Raw genomic sequence first — 6,654 nt, 5'->3', positions numbered from 1 at the left:
CCTATATGGGTATGTCCTCGGCACGCAGTAGAGAATATAAATATAGAACAGGAACAAGAAATGATTACTTATAAAGATCTTTTATACAATGAGAGGGGAAATTTACAACTAAAATCTTTGGATACATTAAAAGAAGAAGGGAGGAATTATACTTGGTTTCAATATGGACAGTTAAAGGCTAGATGGAAAGAAGATCAGAAAATTGGTATCATTCAAAATGAAGAAATTTGGTTAAACAAATTAGAAATCAAACTCAGGGGCATATAAAGAGATTGTATACTGTGTTGATAGAAATAGATTCTGAAAGAGATTTAATAAAGGATTGTATGATAAAATGGGCACAGAATATTCAAGAACCAATAATGTTGGAAACATGGGAAAAAATTTGTTAGAAATGTTAAATTTACGCAAGCGCAGAATTTAAGGGAAAATTTTTATAAGATGTTTTATAGATGGCATTTAGATCCTAAGAAATTATCATGTATGTATCCAGATATGCAAGCGAAATGTTGGAGATGTAATTGTGATGATGCTACATATTTTCATGTATGGTGGACTTGTAAGAAAATTAAGTCTTTCTGGATAAGAATCTGGTGGATTATGCAGAATGTTCTGAAGAAGAAGATAAAGTTCCTACCGCAATTTTTCCTTTTGGGAATAACAACGGACTGTACAATGATTGAGACTAAGTTGATTTTGAACTTAATAACAGCAGCAAGACTGTTGATTGGACAATATTGGAAGAAAAAGGAATTACCCACAATAGAAGAATGGATATTGAAAGTTTCCAATTTGGCTGAGATGGCTAAAATCTCAGCCTTCTTGAAAGCACTCAAGAAAATATTTAAATGAATGGAAGAACTGGATTGATTATATTCAAAATAGATATCAGATTAAGAAATTTCGGATTGCTTTTGAATGAAGGATGTTATTTTGATTTTAATGGAAGAAGTCAGGTTATGTGAGAGAGAAAGATTATAATTGTGTTAGATTTTAAAATTTTAATGTATGATTGTTTTGTTTAAGGAACTATACCTTGTGTTTGCTCCAGGAAGTCCGGGGGGGGGGGGGAAGGGGGGTTTTGGAGGGAGGGGGGGAGGGGGAAAAATTTAATTGTTGTTGTAAAACTTTTTCAATTAAAAAAAAAAAAAAGAAAACTCCAAGGTCTTTAACGGGATGGGGGTCATCTGTAAGGTAATGTCCATCTAGTATGTACTTAGTGTTTGGGTTCTTTTTTCCTATATGTAAGACTGAGCATTTGCTGGTTGAAATTTGGAGCTGCCAATTTTTAGACCAAGCGATTAGATGATCAAGGTCGTTTTGAATGATAGAAGTATTGTCTGTGGTGTTAAATAGTTTGACATCGTCAGCAAAGAGAACACAATTACTTGAGATATGGTCACAAAGATCATTAATGGCTAGTATAAAGAGTGTTGGTCCAAGGACGCTGCCTTGAGGAACGCCACTCTTGACAGGAACAGGATTTGATAAAGCATTGCCAATTTTTTTTTTATTGAAAAAGTTTTTAAAAAACAAAAACATTTTCCCCCCCTTTCCCCCCCTCCCTCCCCCCCCGGCTTCCCGGGTCAATCACAAGGTATTGTTATACATAAACCAAACATAGAGTAAAATTTTTCCCTTCTAATCCAATTAACCTCATCCAAATCTTTTCATCTCCCAACCCCCTCCCCATTACATAAAATAATACTTCCTAATTATTCAAAGGCAGTCTGATATTTCTTAATCTGATATCTATTTTGTAAATAATCAATCCATTTTTTCCATTCAATTAAATATCTTTCCTGCGTATTGTCTTTTAAAAAGCTGAGATTTTAGCTATCTCAGCCAAATTAATGACTTTCAATATCCATTCTTCTATTGTAGGTACTCTCTTCTTTCTTCCAGTATTGTCCAATCAACAGTCTTGCTGCTGTTATTAAATTCAGAATCAATTTAGTTTCAATTGTACAATGATAACAAAAGAAAAATAGAGAATTTATCAGTACATTTTGAATAATCCACCAAATTCATCCAAAAGGTTAATTTTCTTCAAGTCCACCAAATATGAAAATATGAGAAAAATCACAAACAAGATATCAATACATACATGATAATTTCTTTGGGATCAGATCTATAAAACATCTTATAAAATCAAATGTGCTTGTGAAAAAGATTTCTGAAGATTTTCCAGAAATATTAGTGAATATTCAGATTTTATCAACAGTCCACCAAATGAATCTATTTCAAGAAATATACAATTTATATTTGTCTGATTTAATTTGCTTTATTAAATCTCTTTTGCATTATAAATTTTTGATCCTCTTTATCTAGATTATTTCTATATTGAAACCAAGTATAATTCTTTCTTCATTTTAATCCTGTAAAGATTTTAATTGCACCATTCAGCATACAATTCTTTATAAGAATCATTCTGTCTCTGTTCATATTTATATTCTCAGTGTTTATCACTATAGGAATTTTTCAATTTATAAGAATATTTTTCTCCAAAGACATATTCTTTATATCCATTCTTCCAACACTTTCCATATTTTCTCTTTGTCTTAAATTCTATTTAGAATTATTCAAACAAACCCTTTAAAACCAATTTTTCTAGCTCAGCCTGCACTTTCATTTGAACAATCTATCTATAATCATTCATTCCTTTTACAAAATCTCTTTAACAATTGATACTTAATCTTAAATCCTACATTCTACATACTTATAGAATCATAGGCTTAAAAATTAAGATCTAAAGAATAATATATAATTTTTCACCAGAGCTCTCAACACATGATTCTTAAAAGCCCTATCCACTTTTTTTCATAAAATAAATACATACATGCCATCCATATAACAAGTCATAACCTTCTATATTCAAAATTCTTTCCTCTGTTAAGTTAAACCAGTCACTTATTACTGAAAGGGCTACTGCTTCATAATATAGTTTAAAGTTAGGCATTCTTAAACCACCTCTTTCCGTGAGTCCTGTATTATTTTCATTTTAACCTCGCCTTTTACCCTGCCATATAAATTTATTAATCCCAATCTGCCAATCTTCCAAATTTTTATCCTTTTAATTATTGGTATCATCTGGAACAGAAACAAAATCTAGGTAACACATTCATTTTAATAGCCGCAATCCTTCCCAATAGGGATAACTGCAATTTCTTCCAGACACTCATATCATTCTGAACTTTTTGCCATAGCAAGTCATAATTATTCTTATAAAGTTTCTTGGTCGATGGGCTAATATAGACCCCTAAGTATTAACCTTTTTACTACCTCAAATCCTGTCATTTCCTCTAGTTTTTGTTTCTGTTGTATAGACATATTTTTAATTATCACTTTTGTTTTATTCTGATTTATTTTAAATCCTGATACCTTTCCATATTTATCAATTACTTCCAACAAAAATCTACTTGAATTTATAGGATTCGTAACCACTACATCATCTGCAAAAGCTCTAACTTTGTACTCATATTGTCTAATCTTAATTCCTCTATTTTCATTAATTCTCGTATTTTATCTAATAATGGTTCCAGAGTCAAAACAAACAATAATGGTGATAAGGACATCCCTGTCTTGTTCCTTTCGCAATCTTAATAACTTCTGTCAAACTACCATTTACTATAATCTGTGCTGTTTGCTCTCCATAAATCGCTTTAATTATTCTAACAAAAACAGTCTCCAAATTGCATTTTCTATTAATTTAAATAAAAATCCCAATGCAATCGATCAAAGGCTTTCTGCATCCAAAAAATAAGTGCTGCTGAAGTATTCTTCTTCCAAATATTCCAATATATTAATAATCTGTCTAACATTATTCCTCATCTGCCTCCCTTTTATAAAACCAGATTGATCAGTATGAATTCTTTGTTGTAAAACTAACATTAATCTATTTGCTATTATTTTACAAAATCTTATAATCATTATTTAAAAGTGAAATCGGCCTGTAGTTACCAGGTTTAGAGCAATCTTGCTCCTCTTTTGGTATCAGTGAAATAAAAGATGTTTTCCATGACGGGGTATTCCCACCCTAATTGTATCTGATTAAATAATTCTTTAAGTGGGCCTAATATTTCATTTTTTTTTTTTTTATAATAACTTGTAAGACCATCTGTACCAGGGTTTTCCCATTTTAATTGTTTAATTGCCTCCACTATTTCTCCAGTAGCTATCGGCCGATTCAGCTCCTCCTCTGTTCTAATGTTAGAATATTAACCTTATAATCTTTCAAATAATCATAAATCTAGGTAACACATTCATTTTAATAGCCGCAATCCTCCCCAATAACGACAACTGCAATTTTTTCCAGACACTCATATCATTCTGAACTTTTTGCCATAACAAGTCATAATTATTCTTATAAAGTTTCTTATTCGATGAGCTAATATAAACCCCTAAGTATTTAACCTTTTTTACCACCTCAAACTCCTGTTATTTCCTCTAGTTTTGTTTCTGTTGTATAGACATATTTTTGATTATCACTTTTGTTTTATTCTGATTTATTTTAAATCCTGATACCTTTCCATATTTATCAATTGCTTCCAACAAAAATCTACTTGAATTTATAGGATTTGTTAAAGTAACCACTACATCGTCTGCAAAAGCTCTAACTTTGTACTCATATTGTCTAATTTTAATTCCTCTATTTTCATTAATTTCGTATTTTATCTTGTTCCAGAGTCAAAACAAACAATAATGGTGATAAGGACATCCCTGTCTTGTTCCTTCGCAATCTTAATAACTTCTGTCAAACTACCATTTATTATAATCTGAGCTGTTTGCTCTCCATAAATCGCTTTAATTATTCTAACAAAACAATCTCCAAATTGCATTTTCTATTAATTTAAATAAAAATCCCAATGCAATCGATCAAAGGCCTTTCTCTGCATCCAAAAAATAAGTGCTGAAGTATTCTTCTTCCAAATATTCCAATATATTAATAATCTGTCTAACATTATTCCTCATCTGCCTCCCTTTTATAAAACCAGATTGATCAGTATGAATTCTTTGTTGTAAAACTAACATTAATCTATTTGCTATTATTTAACAAAAATCTTATAATCATTATTTAAAAGTGAAATCGGCCTGTAGTTACCAGGTTTAGAGCAATCTTGCTCTTTTGGTATCAGTGAAATAAAAGATGTTTTCCATGACGGGGTATTCCCACCCTAATTGTATCTGATTAAATAATTCTTTAAGTGGGCCTAATATTTCATCCTGTGTTTTTTTATAATAAGTTGCTGTAAGACCATCTGTACCAGGGGTTTTCCCCATTTTTAATTGTTTAATTGCCTCCACTATTTCTCCAGTAGCTATCGGCCGATTCAGCTCTTCCCTCTGTTCTAATGTTAGAGTATTAACCTTATAATCTTTCAAATAATCGTAAATGTCCCTATTCAATATTTTATCTTCTGCATATAGTGCAGTATAAAATTCTGAGAATGCCTTTTTAATTTTATCCTGTTGATATATCTCTTTGCCTTTATATTCTATTTTTTGTATAACACGTGCTTTCTGTTTTTTCCTTAAGTTATATGCCAACCATCTCCCAGGTTTATTTGCATTACAAAAGGTATTATGTTTAGCATATTGTATATTCGTTGCCACCTGGTCTGCCATTAACATGTTAAATTGACTCTGTAATATTTTTATAGCCTCTTTAAGTTTGTGATCTTGTGGGTTTTGAATTAATAACTGTTGCTTCCTTTGAATTTCTTCTTCCAAGTACCTACGCTGCCTTTGTTTATTATTCCTTTGCCTATTGTCCAAATAAATCAATATCCCTCTAATAAATGCTTTGCTCGCCTCCCACACAGTTCCTATAGGTGTCCCTTTGTACATATTAAAATCAAAAAATTATTTCAACTGTTTCTTACAATAATTTACATTATCCTCATATTTAAACAGATTTTCATTCAACCTCCACCTTTTTTCCCTTGTAATAATTCCATCCATACTGGGCTATGGTCAGTTAAACACCTCGGAAATATCTTCGTTTTCTTCACCCTAGAAAGCATTAAAAATTAAAATAAAATCAATACGTGAGAAAGATTGATGCCTATCGGGAAAAAAAAGTAAAATCTCTCTCATCTGGATTCCGTAACCTCCATATATCTCTAAACTCAAAGTCTTCCATCATTTCAAAAAAGGATTTTGGTAGTTTTGCATGTATAGGTATCTTCTTGGAGGAGGTTCTCTTATCACTTCTTGTATCAATTACTCCATTCCAGTCTCCTAATAAGATAAACGAACTATAATCCCAGAGGGTCAACCTCTCGTGTAACATTTTGTAAAACTTTTCTTGTTGCTGATTAGGTGCATAAATACCTATCAGCAAAGTCTTTTTTGCATCTATCACCAGTTCAATAGCAATAAATCTTCCTTGAATATCTGCCTCAATTAACTTAGCTGGTATATCCTTCCTGATATATACAACAATTCCATGCTTCTTTTATCCAAAGCTGATGCAACAAAATGTTTACCTAATTTTGAGTTAATTAAATATTTTTGGTCTGATAATTTTATATGTGTCTCTTGCAGGCAAATCACATCATTTTAAATTGTTTCAAGTAGTGAAATATTTTCCTTCTTTTCTGAGCTGAATTCAAGCCATTAACATTCCATGAAAAAATTCTATTTGCCATTACT

This window comes from Ahaetulla prasina, chromosome 6 (assembly GCF_028640845.1).
Source record: "Ahaetulla prasina isolate Xishuangbanna chromosome 6, ASM2864084v1, whole genome shotgun sequence".
In the NCBI taxonomy this organism is placed as follows: domain Eukaryota; kingdom Metazoa; phylum Chordata; class Lepidosauria; order Squamata; family Colubridae; genus Ahaetulla; species Ahaetulla prasina.
This window is presented reverse-complemented; position numbering follows the sequence as displayed.